The sequence below is a fragment of the Canis lupus genome, chromosome 21, assembly GCF_011100685.1.
Source record: "Canis lupus familiaris isolate Mischka breed German Shepherd chromosome 21, alternate assembly UU_Cfam_GSD_1.0, whole genome shotgun sequence".
Taxonomy (NCBI): Eukaryota; Metazoa; Chordata; class Mammalia; order Carnivora; family Canidae; genus Canis; species Canis lupus.
Window position 1 is genome coordinate 43,886,590 of NC_049242.1, and position 14,815 is coordinate 43,901,404.

General features: G+C 37.9%; 1 protein-coding gene across 2 annotated transcripts in view; it reads left to right on the top strand.

The window, feature by feature from the left end:
• NELL1 (neural EGFL like 1) overlaps positions 1-14,815 on the top strand; it is an 822,581-nt gene that overhangs the window by 555,091 nt on the left and 252,675 nt on the right. The gene's annotated exons all lie outside the window — the stretch shown is intronic.

The window sequence follows — 14,815 nt, forward strand, 5'->3', positions numbered from 1 at the left end:
TTCTAAGAAATAACCTTTAAGGCTTAATTGTATTTGGAATTAACATTTTACTCTCTGCCTACATGTATGGTCAGTCTTTCCTGGAAAATGACAACAGCCATCAAGAAAATAAGAAATGATGTTGTGAAACTCTGAGCTCAGTGAGAAAAATGTGCAGATGCAGATGTGTTATTCCTTATTTATGGTAATTGAATTTTAAATTTAATTTAGCAGTAAAAATCTGCTATTTAAAGGATTGTTACACTGTAAAAGACTTGAGAAGCACATAGATTCTAGGGGTACTTAGAGAATCATTCGATGCCTGATGGGTGACAAGCATAAATGCATCCAAATTAATCATAATTGCCATTCTAGCACGTAAAATGCAGCAATGTGTTTATCAAAAGGACGCTTCCAAAAGACATGAAAAAACATGATAAATCGCAGGGCCAATGAGTGTTACAAAGCCATGTGGTGAACAGAAGCTACCAAACCATATATACTGCTTGGTGTACAGAATGTAGATTTTGTGTACATATTACATTTATTATAAATATTTCATAAACATTTTAAGAAAATAGCTGCATATTATTCTATTTTGAGCATTTACAATAGTCTTAGCCTTTTACACATTTTTGGACATTTCAGCTTTTAAATTGTCATAATCTAACTAATGCAATAAACTTCTTATTGCACATTGTGTTTTCCATGTTAAGGGTTGTTCCCTGAAGAGACCATACTCACAGTGGAATTACTAAGTCAAAGGATATGAATTATTTTTTCATCAGTCTGTCTGCCAACGTGGCTAGTGAAAATTGGTATTAAGTTTTTTATTGTTTTTCATTGCTGATGAGGTTGAGATTATGTTTATTAGCCAATTGTTTCCTCTTCTCTGGAATGCCTGCTTATGCCCTTGGACCTTTTGTCTGTTGGAGCCTAGTGTTTTTCATTTGGATAGCACACTCAGAATTCTGCATATGCGAAAGCCAAGTGTTTTAGTCAAGCTAAATTGCCACTCTACTGGAACAATTAATCAATTCATTGGAACAGTTGGTCAATCTTCTGACACGATGGGTCATTTCATCTGTACGTGTGGATCAATTTAGTGAAACATCTGGTGGAATAAAGGTGCACCCAATAAATCATGTGAGGAAGTAGAGCTGAAAATCAAAGCATAAACTAGTTCATAACTTGCCAATGAGTTCACAGGCACCTCCTTTTTGATTCTTTCCAAATTCTTGTGATGATGGAAAGTTCAGGAAACATGGTGTTTCTCCACATAGACTAATTGCAGCATGTCAGTGTTTTTATCTTCTTTCTAGTGGGATGTTCTGAGAGCAATCTTCCCCTTGAAATTAACAGCCTGGATTCTCTCCTTTCAGTGACCCTTTGCCAGATGAAAACTATCATAGACTTAATTTAATAAATGAGGGCATTTGTTCCCTCATCTTTCATAGGTTGTCCTTTGCAATTGGCTTCATGCCAAATCTAGAGATAAGGAGATTATAGGAGACTATCTGAAATAATGAGTGCAAGGTGACTATGCTTGAGATGAAAGAAGGGAATAGTTTTATTTCTACCTGAGTGTGGAAATTTTTTATTAGCAATGATATCTCCTAACTTTGGCACCATGACCCTGAGACCTGATAACATTTAGGGACACTAGGAGCCAAGGTCAGCAGGCATAAAAGCTGATTGAGTTCTTTAATCTTGTCCCATGCCACGAGTGGGAATTAGTTTCTTTTGCTACAGATTGGTTCTGTGAAGAATTAGGGTGTTGAATTAATAGTGTACCTTTTTGTATGATTTCCTATTATATAATTTATTTAAATATTTTTATTTATTTATTTTTATTTTTTAAAATTTTTTAAAAATTTTTTATTTAAATATTTTTAAAAAAATATTTGCACTAAAAAAATAGGCACTCTGACTCTGTTATTGCTCTGCTGGAATAGGGCTTGGAGACCCTGCATCCAGATATCCTATTTTCTCCTGGCAGGTGCCATGGCTGTCAACATTGATGGCTCTTCCGGTAATTATAATTTAAAAAATGCTAGTATCTGTGTAACTTTAATAGGACTATACCTATCTGCTGTGGATGAAAATATTTCAGTTATTTAACCCAGGATGTGCAGCTAGGCCTAAATACATACATATATGCACACATGCATGTGTGTTTTCAAAAGACAAAACTCAATTCAGATTATAGCTCACCAAAGAGCAGTGGCTCGCAATAAAGGTATAATTGGTTTGAACTCAACGAGGCATGATTTCTTTCTAGTCTGTCTGTGCTGAACATCCAACCGCAATAATGACAGATCTAAGCACATCCCCCAAAACCCATCCCAGCATAGAGCCACTGGTTCTATAATCTGTGCTATGATAAAGCATAGGGACACATCTCCCTAGCTTTTTTTTTTTAAGATTTTTTATTTATTTATTTATTTATTTATTTATTTATTTATTTATTTATTTATTTATGATATGCATAGAGAGAGAGAGAGAGCAGAGACACAGGAGGAGGGAGAAGCAGGCTCCACACCGGGAGCCCGACATGGGACTCAATCCCGGGACTCCAGGATCGTGCCCTGGGCCAAAGGCAGGCGCCAAACCGCTGAGCCACCCAGGGATCCCCACATCTCCCTAGCTTTCATTCCAAATGAAAAGTCAAAGGCTTTTTATAGTCTTGGAGAACAGAGGTCCATCAGAACCTCTGCTTCAATAAGCAGATTAGCCCATAGTTCAACAGCCTGGCTGAGGCAGACAATTGAGTTGCTCTGAAGAGCAATTGTATTTGGTGAGTGATGGAAACAAGTAAACCTTGTATTATTATTTTTTTAATTAGTAAGTGAGTATGGTCATCTATGCTCATTTTACCTCTGAAGGATTCAGGGCTTTTTTTGTCATAGATAGAAGCAAGCTAAACAAAAAGTTTATGTGAAACCAAACACGAAGCACTATCAAGCATATGTATGAAATAGCGTGGGTTGTACAGAATCTGACAGATCCAAGTTGGAACCTTGCCTTTTTCACTTTCCACTGAGAGAGACTTTGAGAAAGTGACTCAGCTACTCAAGTCTTAGTATCTTCATGCATAAAAAAAAAAGGAATAAAATGGTAAACATCTCATGAGATGGTTGTAAAGCTTAAGGAGATAGCACAGGTGAAGGAAGCTATAGTGTATCATGGTGTAGGGAGTTATTGAAAATAACAATGTTGATGAATAAATAGCCCTTGCATTAAAGGAAACCAACCAAATTCAAAAAATCTATTTTTCTGAGTTAATGCACCAAAGAAAGCAAACTCCTGAGAATGAGGGCAAGTTAAGCCTCCCTAAATCCTCCCTTAGAGAAGGCTGATAGGAAGTCATCAGGAGGACTATAGCCTGTAAAAAACTGCATTTCCTTGTTAGCCTTTGAAAAATATGTCTAAAGAGTGCATACGTATGGAACTATGGAGACAGCAGCATGGAGTATCTCTATAAGGAATAATCAATAAATGTTTTATTCTCTTATCATAGAGCCATGGTCCCATTTCCAAGATTACTGTGTCTTCTAGCAAGAAAGGTTTTTTGTTTTTGTTTTGTTTTTTTGAGAGGGAGCAAGAAGGGTGGAGAGGGAAATGGAGAATCTTGAGCGTGCTCCAAGCCCAGCACAGAGCCTGACTCAGAGCTCCATCTCACAACTCTGAGATCATGACCTGAGGCCAAATTAAGAGTTGAGTGCTTAACCGACGAAGCCACCTAGGCACCCTGGAAGAAAGTTATTTTTGAAGGAAATGTCAAGATCTTCTTTTTTCTTTCATCTCTCTACAATTCTATTTTCATTTTCTCTCTCTCTGCCCCACCTCACTATCAGTCCTTCAACTTTACTTTGAAGTGTATTTAGCAGTGGGAAATGATTTTCTTCTGACATTATCTTGTGATAGTATCATAAGCTGCTGACATTATTTCTAATTATGCACACAGTAAATGGTTTAATTTCCTTCTTGAACTGCTTATGCACTGTATGTCAAACATGTTCCTTTTGATCATCCCATGGGGTTGATATCACATTATAGGAATTTCATTGAAAAGAAGAGAGTTTGGGAGCAAGAAGACTTTAAAATGCCTTGAAGAAAGCAAAAGTTCTAGGTAGAGTTTTACTTTTGGGTAGGCCTGAGTAACTACCATTTTCTAGAACATTGACCACACACCATGTTAGACACCTAGGATACTCTTTTATTTAAGCTTTACCTCAGTTTTGTGGAGCTAAGTGTATTATCCTTATTTTGGTGAAGAATCATCTGAACCCAGAAACTTGGGGTCATGTTTTCAAGGTGACCCAGTAAGCAAGGGGTATGACCCTCTTTGATTCTAGGTCAAACTCCAAAGCGCGTTCTATCATCCTGTACTGCCTTTTAAGGCCTAAATAATGCTCTGAATATAAAAATAAACACTTATTTTTTAAAAAAGATTTTATTTATTCATGAGAGACACAGAGAGAGAGGTAGAGACACAGGCAGAGGGAGAAGCAGGCTGCCTGGGGGGAGCCTGATGCGAGACTCGATCCCAGGACCCCAGGATCATGACCTGAGCCAAACGCAGATGCTCAACCACTGAGCCACCCAGGCACCCCTAAATATAAACACTTCTAAATGAGTGACACTTTCTGTCATTCCTTATACAATGACTTTTAAAATGTCTGACCTTCCTGTTTTTCATTATTTAAGTTGTACCTCAGTGGAAAGAACTGATTTGAAAACAAATATTTCATCAAGAAGAATTCATCATTAGCCCTACCTACCCAGTTGGATAAATTTTTAGGAAAAAGATGTTATTGTTTAGTCTTTATAGACCAACTTTCTCCTCATTCCAATCATTATTCTCGTGTTGTTTATGATCTTAATGACATAGTTATTTTAGACAGGTTAGAGGTAGAAGCCATAATTTCTTACCGTTAATATAAAGGCAGTTCTACTTAATGTTTATAACATATAAAGGGCTATAATAAGTGCCTTATATGCATTAAAAAAGTTTACAAGAACTATGAGAGAAAAACTGGTATTGAACCTAATTTAGAGGCACTGGGTTGGCTCAGTCAGTAGAGTATGCAACTCTTGGTCCTTGTGGTCATGAGTTCAAGCCCCATGTGGGATATAAAGAATACTTAAAAATAAAGTCTTAAAAAAATCTAAATAGATGGCAAAAATGAGGTTCAGAGGAATAATATACTCGTTTAAGGTATATAAAACAAGCAAGTTATAGGGTTGATATTTGAAACCAGATCTACCCAGCCCTTAAATGTGTGCCCTTTCTTTTATGCTCATCATAATAACTAATATTTGGATTGACTCTCACTGAGTATGTCCAGATGGGCTGATAATTATATTAATACTTTCACATTTAGTGTTATGTCAGGAATAATACAGACTTAGCAAATATTCCTTGAGTGGCTACTATATGTCAGGCATTATCATAGGCAGTGGATCTGAAACAAAGCAAAAACAAGTTTAGTTCTTGTCCTCCTGGTCTTTATAATCTATTGGGAAGACATAGATCAAATCAAATAATTAATGACAGTTGTGATACTTGCTGTGAAGTAATGAAGGGTATCAGGAGAATGTGTGACTTGTCAATATGACCTAGTTCTTAGGTCAACAAAGGCTATCATGGGGAAATTAATCATAGGTTGAATTAGGTGTAGTTATTAGCTGATGTCCCTTTTGATCTTCTGATAGATTAATGTCATTTTATAGGAATTTAACAGGGCGGTGGTTGGAAGGGTGGTGGCCAGGCAGAAAATGGGCGTTATAGCCTATGTGCAGGTTCAGAGGCAGGAAGGACTTTGCATGTTAGAGAGGAGGAAAGAAGCTGATGAGGTAACAGGGCTAGAACCTGCAGAGCACTGGGCACATGCTAGGCAGTTTCATCTCTATCTAATGATGCTCAGAAGCCATTGAAAAGTTTAATTTGTATACAATCTGTCACTCGAATTGACTCAGCTTTCCTCTTCAACTTCAGTATATGGGCTTCAGACACTGGGCAAGTAACCCATGTAGTAGCTTTATGAGCTGAAAATCAATCTGTGTGTTTTCAGTAACAAGATCTGTAGCTTTACTCATCTCTCACATAGTGTTTAATGACTCTGAAGCAGCTTATTGATGCTATCAGGGAACTGATACATTTGTAAAAAGAAATGCATTATCCATGCTATAAAATTAAATGTTGCATTGCAAAGCAATGTACTAAATATTTTTTTAGTCAATTTTTGTAAACTAAAGGTTATAAAATTATATTGGAGCAAAAAGGCACATAAATCCATGGGCAATATACTTCTTTAGAAGTTTATTTAGTTGGCCTGTATTGATAGGCAGTTTTTAATTACCTTTGTACAAATGTGTATTTTCCATTCATGAGAAAAGATGTACATTCTTTTATGCATACTGTCCTTCAGGCTTGCATATGTTTATTTGGGGCCTTGAGGGAAAATTCATTTTAGGAATTACTTTCTTTTGGTTAAAAAAATTACTGTGAAATCAAATGCTTTTTAAAAATCTTCTTTTACACAAATATTAACATGTATGTCCCTGTGTAGCTGGGATCTTTTTTAAGAACCTCTAAAGTGGATCAGGACTATAAATGCTTAGATTAATTTTCAGTACAAATATTGGAGCTACCCTCAAAGCATTCTGAACGTATCCTGTATGATGTATAGTCCCAAAATTTTGCATAAAAAAGAGGTTGAATACCTCTTCTGATACCCTCCCCCCCAAACACACACACACAAACGCCACAGGATTTGCTGAGCACCTTCTGTGTTCTAGACAGTTTTCATATTGTCTCATTGAATCATCACAAACCAAGAGGATAAGTACCATTACTACCCTATTTTATAGATGAACAAGACACAGGAAGGTCAAAAAACTTGTTCTGTCCACACAGCTCGTAAGAGTTTGAGTTTGGACATGAACCTAGGGAGTCTGACTGGAATGTCCATGTTCTTAGCTTGTATTTGGCAGTGACTATTCCAATGTGGGACAGTTCTTTTAGAAAGGATGTTTTATATGATAGCTTTTTCTATCTCTGTTTTCGGAATGACTGCTTTGTACAGCTTGTTGGTAATACCTATCCCCTCAAAAAAAACTAACTCCCCCAGAAAACATAATGGAATAATAGCACAGATGATGATAAAGTAGCAGCTACCATTACCCAAACCCTTATTGTAGGCTAGACAGTGGGCTCAGTACTTTACATTTTCCCATTTCCTTCTCAATTCTAGGAAGAAGGTACAAGTATTCCCTTTTCACATATTAGGATTCAGAAGCTCAGAAGATTGAAGTAAACTGTCCTCAGAGTGGCAAAAGTCAGAATGTAGGTGATGTCTGAGCAACATACAAGTTCATGCTCTTAACCCTGTACACAAAATGATCTCAACTATATGCGTGTTTGCGTGCAGTGCAGGTATGGATAGCAATGAAAGGCAAGGGTGGGTAAGAGAAATATTTTATAATTTATCAAAATACGAGGTCAGGCACTGCAGTTTTTTAAAATTATTTTTATTTTGGAGAGAGCATGAGAGTGAGTGGGGAGAGGGATAGAAGGAAAGAGAGAATCTCAAGCAGACTCCACTCTGAGTGGAAAGCCTGATGTGGGGCATGATTTCATGACTCTGAGATCGTGACCTGAGATGAAACCAAGAGTTGGATGCTTAACTAACTGAGCCACCCAGGCATCCTTGGCACTACAGTTTTTTAAAACCCAAATACCATTGCATTTAAGTAAGCTTAACCTCTAACCTCTCTGGGGAAGCAAAGATCAGAGGATATCCTTCCTTTTCATACACAGCCTCTCATATTAGGAGTTCTCCTCCCCAGCCTCCTCTTCTCTAAGATGAATGAACCAGAAACCGTTCATGTTTTTACATCCATTTGATTTTTTTTTCCAGTTAGAATATTTGTCAGCCAGTTCCCAAGACCTTCCGAGTTTATTCCGTTTCCTTTTTATTGTTCAGATTCTTAAAATCTTCTCCAACTGGAAATGGAGTCTGACAATATGACTACCTGTCCCTGAGTACTTATAATAGAACAGGCCCGATGTCAGCTGTCATTCATGATTAACAGAAGTGAATGAGTTGTGATACCTTCTTCGAAGAACCAGTCAAATTCAATGAAAGAGTTAGGAAAACCCAGAGTATATGTGATCAGTTGAATCTCCTAACGGGAAGATAACCTTAACCTTCTACATTAAGAGTCTTGTTTTAACCTTTTTGACTTTGGCTATTGTCAAGCATTTCCAAAGGCCACTGATGGGAGAACATTCTTATTTTGCTAATATACTAATTTGGATCTTTTGTATTTGAGAATCAAACCATTCAGCACTGTGAAAACAATTATTCATTAATCCTTCAATAAACATTTTTGAAACATTTCTCATAGTGTCTGAGACCATATACTCACTAGAGTCCTCTTTCCCAGGTTCAGATATGCCCTGTTACTGACCTTGCAACCTGGAGTAAGTTTTTTTGGCTTTGTCAGCCTTCATTTCCCATCTGTGAAATGTGGATAGCAATAGAATTGATGCCATATCATTGGGTGCGATAATAGAAATAAAGCACTTTAGGTTGATATCTGAGGCACAGTAAAGGCTCAATAAATGTTAGCTGTTACTATCAATAGGAACATTTTCTAGGTACTCCACAGGGTGTTGGAATAAAATGATGAGCAAACTGAGATGTGGTCCCTGCTCTCAGGAAGCTAGTGTTTGAGGAGCTGAAAGAAGGCGCAGCATGACTGGAGCACAGAAAGCAGGGGATATGATGTTAGATGAAAATAGGGAAGGGGATAGGAACCTTGTAAATGTAAAATTTAGCCTTAATCCTTAAAGTGGTTAAGAAAGGGAGGTGACATTTTATATTTGTGTTTGGAAAGATTCCTGGCTGACGGATGGATGGCTCAGGAGGAGGGTGCAGTTGATGGAGCCAGAGAGCTCTCAGCTAGTACCTGAAATCGGCTCAACTATACACACTTGTGTGCAATGCAAATATGGATAGGTATAGCAGCCAGGGATGGATAAGAGAAATATTTTATAGTTTTTTTTAAAATATGAGTTGTCATACTAGTTGTGTGACTATATAATTATTATTATATAACATACAATATGCTTAAAACATATTATTATAATAAGTAGTCACACAACTAGTCAATAGAGAACCAGGTTGGAACCAGAGTCCATGTTCTTTGCTGCATGATCTTGCTTGGCTCAGTGATCTAGGCAAGACACGATGGGAATTCAGACTGCTATGGAGGTGATGATGATAGAGAGCAGTACATAAACTCAAGAAGTGTTTGGGTCCAAGAACAAACAGAACTTGGTGAAGGATTGGAAATAATAGACCAGCCAGGCTGTCTCTCTTTGTGACTCTACTTAAATGTTAAAATATATTTATTAAAGGTCTAATGGTGGTCACTAAAATTATTCAGATGTCACTGCCTTAGGTAAGCTCAAGTATATCATTAAAAACATTTATAAATCATGGATATTTTTAAAGGTCTTAGGACATCCTATCTAAAATGGTTGGTACATTTTTGGAGAATTTTCAGAACCTTTTAATTTTTCTCCAACAGAATAAGTCACTCTCAAAACGGGATATAATAAACAACGTTTCTCTCCAGTGTTTTTAATGATGGAATAATTTTTCCCTTCTAAATATATGGTAGCACTTTCAAACTTCTGAGCCAGTTTCAAAAGTTTGAGCCAGTTTAAAAGAATTGCTTTAGATAGTTTCTAAAAACTTTTTTCTTTTATAGACAGACTTAAAAGGCAATATTAAGTTACAAGTACAATGACTTTTTAACTATCATCCTCTTACCACATAGATGCATTAAGTTTGCTTCACATTCTAAAGGATCTGATGTTTCTCAGTACACATATGAGACATTTTCTGAACCTGAGTTCATCAAAAATATGTTGGCATCTAGTAAGATCCCCGATATGCTAGCTTTCTCTTCCCTTTGTGTCATTCACAGGCCTAATCCTCTCAGTTCCTACTACTAAATCTCCAATTTTTAAATCTGATACATAGGGAACTTCTTTTGGAAAATTTCTAATGTGAAAAAGATGTCAGGTTATGACTTTTACTTGACATTACGCCATCTGAATTTTCAAAGCACTTGAAAGAGACTTGTGTTTTTACACGCCTAAAGTTTATTTTTCCCTAATATGAAGATTTGTGTATGTCCAGTTACACAAGTTTTGAAAATACTAAAGAATAAAAGGAAGGAGGAAAAAAAAATCACTCATAGCATAGTGCCATGTTTAAGGATGACCACTGCTTACGTGTTGATATATTTCCTTCCAATCTTTATTTTGTGTTTACTGTCACACCTGAGGATATCCAGCCATGGGGGGAGAGAGCACATGATCTACTTCTCTGTCTTGATGAGAAATCTCAAGTTGATTTCATCTAGACTCACCATGGTCAGGTGCCCCCACTCTTTTGCATCTCTACAGTACCCAGAGCTCCCTTCTTTAATCCTGTGGACTAAATTATCTCCTAATTTACTAAATGGAGTATTATCCCATAAAAGATGGATTAGATGTGAACTGGGAGAAAGTCTTAGGCTGCCGGCAAGTAGCATTCCTGCTGGATTATTTTCAGGAAAAGTACTGGCAGCTGCCACTTACTGGACATCAATGTGCGGGTGGCCACTTCTGCTCAGAGCCTGTGGTTATGGATATGGCTTCCTTCTGCAGGTAGAACTGGGGGAGAACCAGAAAGTCAGGGGCCCTCAGGCAGTAATGAAAACATTTCATGAGCATAAAAACTAGGGTGGGGACACATAAATTATATGTTGATAGAATGGTTTCTTTAGTTCTTTAGTTTCTTTAGTTCTTAGTTCTGATCATGATCATAATAGCAATATCATTATTTAGCTATACAGTGCTTTATTCTTGTCAATATAGCCCATGTAGTATAAGCATTTAATTTTCCTAGATTAGCATAAATAATGGCATTGATGATAACAATCATAATATTTATACTTCTATGTTTATGGAAACTTGCCTGATACCACACAGCTAACAAGGAGTAAAGCTAAGGTTGAAACTAGTATTCATGTTCTTGCCACTAAATGCTACTACGAGGTCTCTTTGAGAGCATAATTATAAATCACTATGTAATACCCCATTGATTACATGAGTTAAAATATACTTAACCATTCTCTTACTGAAGTTAAGAACTATTACTAGGGTTTACTTTTTTCTTCCAATTATAAATAATGCTGTCATGGTCATCTTGATACATAAAGCTTCATCGTCGTCTCATTGTCTTAGATTTTTTTCCTTAGGATATATTCATCAAGATGGGATTATTGACTCAAATTTTAGACACAAGCCTGTGGCTTTTGATATATATGCCAAAATGCTTCTTCTTGTCAGAGTGGTTTAATTAACACTGCCATCAAAGAGTTGCAGGGATTTCCCTTTAGCTATTTTGTCTCTCTGTGGCACCCAGGCTATGCCTGTTAGGTGGCAGGCACACTGCCGGCTGTCACAGAGAGTATTTCGTATTTCCCTCAGGTCATCAGGCATTTACTTGGAAGATAGGTAAGTTTGGCCACGGGAAGTGAGGGGAATGGGGGAGGGAATGAATTTCAGGCAGAAGAAATAAGAGCAAAAACACAAAGTTAAAGCCCTTATTTTCTGAACGCAAGTGTAATTTGACTTCATGTTTCTGGATCGAGCAACTCAAACAAGAGGATCTGATCTCTGGACATCCACTTAATAGGCTAGAAAGCCAACAGACTAGATTATTTGATTATAAGCTTCCTCTTAGACTTCTAATATTAGTTATTCTGTAACCGTGTAAGTTAAATAAAGTAAAAATCCCTCATATCTCCAAACAGAAACCATGTGTGTTGCCTGAATTCTAAAAATATATATTTCTTATGAGGTAGGAGGTAGAGGCTCCATATGATTTCACATCAAAGCTGTTATTTCCAGAAGATATCTAATAATCCTGGAGGATTCATGGGGTATATGTCAATTGTGAACAATTTAAAACTTGAAAGTTCTTGTTCCTCTCTACAGCCTATAAGGATATTCATTTGTTTCCCTGACCTTGACTGGATTCTATAGCACAGCGTGTTTTTTTTTCTCTTGTACCATAGAGAGAATTCCTTACAAAATTAGGGGAAACATAAATCAAGTCAAACCTGACATTGGCACACAGAGATAGGGCAGTGTGAAATCCATGTTCTTAAATCCAGTAGGCACCATCTGCTCTTTGGGGTCAGGGAGGCAATCCTTTAGGATGACTACCACAGTCAGCTCTCCTCAGAAGTTATGTGTTTGAAGGGCACAGAATAGCTCCTCTCTTCCTAGAAAATAATTTCCAGGGGCCTATCCATCTTTCTTGAAGCAACTACCTTTGTAATTTATTTGAAACAAGGCCATTATCACATCATAAATGTCTTATCCATCCTTGAAGTCCCGACTGGCATGATCTCTCTCCCAGGAAGGAAGTTATCTTCCATGATAGTTGTCTTTTCATATCATCAGCTCATTGGTGTATTCTTCTCCCTCACCAGTGTGTAAGCTCCACAGCCGCATGCATCCAATGCATCTTTGCGTTCCAAACACCCAGCACATAATAGGTACTCCATAAAGGTTCATTAAATGGACACAGGCATAAAGGATGGATTCATTTTCCCGGTAAGAGTTGTTCTTCCTTTTTGCTCCTACTGTACTCTGTTTCTGTTAGAAGGGAAACACAAGAGGCAAGCGTACCTGCCATAGATTCAGACTCTAGGCTCTGGCCTTCAAATCCTGTCTCCAGCTCTTACGAGCAGCCTAACAGACCATGGCAAATGGCTGACTTCTTTGTGCCTCCATTGGTTCGTCTGTCAAGTAGAATTGGGATTACTTTATCAGGCTGTTCTTTAGATTAAATGAGAATACTTAAAATGAGCTTGGAATATTGTGTTGTTTTTTCATCATTATTTGAATGCATGGTACTATGATTAATGAAATTAGCTTCTTTAACACAGAGCCTCATTCAGCTTTGAATTTTGGTTCTCTACTAATAGTGAGGTCTCAGCAATATTTACTAATAATAATTGGCATAATAATTCAGAAGGTTTGTCTCATGAAAGCACTAGGAGCTTAAATTTGTTAACCTTATGAACCGCTGTAGATTGCAAACCTCGTGAGAGCTGGGGTTGTCTCTTATTTTATTTTATTTTATTTTATTTTATTTTATTTTATTTTATTTTATTTTATTTATTTTATTTTATTTTATTTTATTTTATTTTATTTTTGTATACCCAGTGGCTAATATGTGGTTGGCATATATTGGTCATGGAATAAGTACTTGGCTGATTGGCATGTGCCAGACACTGTGCTAAGGACCTTCAGGTGTGTGAGACCCAGTCCTTGCCTCCATGGCACTTTAGTTCTTTTTTTTTTCCCAAGATTTTATTTATTTATTCATGAGAGACAGAGAGAGAGGGAGGCAGAGACACAGGCAGAGGGAGAAGCAGGCTCCATGCAGGGAGCCTGACGTGGGACTCGATCCTGGGACCCCAGGATCACGCCCTGGGCCTAAGGCAGGCGCTCAACCACTGAGCCATCCAGACGTCCCTAGAATAGTTCTTATTTAAGCTGGTTGATAAAATTTACCAGGAAGCAGAGAGAATAGGACCCTAGAGTATGAAGTCTAATGGGAGGGAGAGGCTGTTGGGGCTTGGGATATACCTCAAAAGCCCCTGAAAAGATGCTGTCTAGTAAATCCCTGGGCCCCACATCTCCTAACTCACTGCAAATAGCTCTCCTCCTGCCAGAGCCCTATTGCCAGACTGGGGCAGGATGACGTGCCCTTCCCTCTCCTGCAGCTGACAGCAGTCATGCTTTTATTCACAGCATTGGCTCAAGGTCCTGTTTAAGGTAAATATATTTGAATATGAGCCGATGTCATTGGCATTATTTATAACAATTATGATAATTATTTTCATTTACCCTCTGGAAATCTAATGCTGAACTGCTTCGGCAAACAGTTCGAGAGAGCGTGGCAAGAGTTGGAAGCCCTGATCCTTCACTAAAACACTGACAACCTAACATTATGCACCTCCATCACCCTGATAGTCTGAGAGGCACTAGCAGCTTCCCTGAGATGGTGATGAAGTACAGAATAAACACTGAAAATATTTGTGTGAATATGATGCTGTGCTGGCAAGGAACTCTGCGTACTTTTTCATACCTTATCTTGTCCTCACGGTGTCCCTGAAAAGTAGATGGTATAGTTCCCATCAGACAGACAAAGGAGCACAGAAGAGAGTGGCCCAAGCTGCAGGGTTTTATCCCAGCAAAGCCAGGACTCTTAATGGCTCCCTTGGTGTCCCTGACTCTTCCTAGCAGAGTGGAAGGCTCCCATATTCGCTTCCATTTGGTCCCATTGGCAGCTGAAGAACAGCATGAAACACCTCCCCTTACCTGACAGGAAATTGCGACTTTCCTTGCTACTTGCAGTCTCCAGGACAAGCCCCCTGAAATACACTTTCCATGCACACTTAAATATTTTATGTTAATAGTGATTGAAGTCAGATTTCAAGTAATACTTCCTGTGGTTTATTGGCCCAGTTAATTTAACATTAAGAAAGAAACGAGAATGGATAAAAAGCATTGCACATTTCCACATGCAAATGTGTGCCTGGAGGAAGCTGTTAGATGTGGGGCCATTAATAAATTCCAGAAATTTAGTAGACTTGCGCATGACTCTGCCATTAATTCCTGCAGGTTCTGGGGTTTGTTTTAGAGCTCCTCCTTCGCCTGTTGTCTTCCTTTACAGGACTTGCTCTTGTT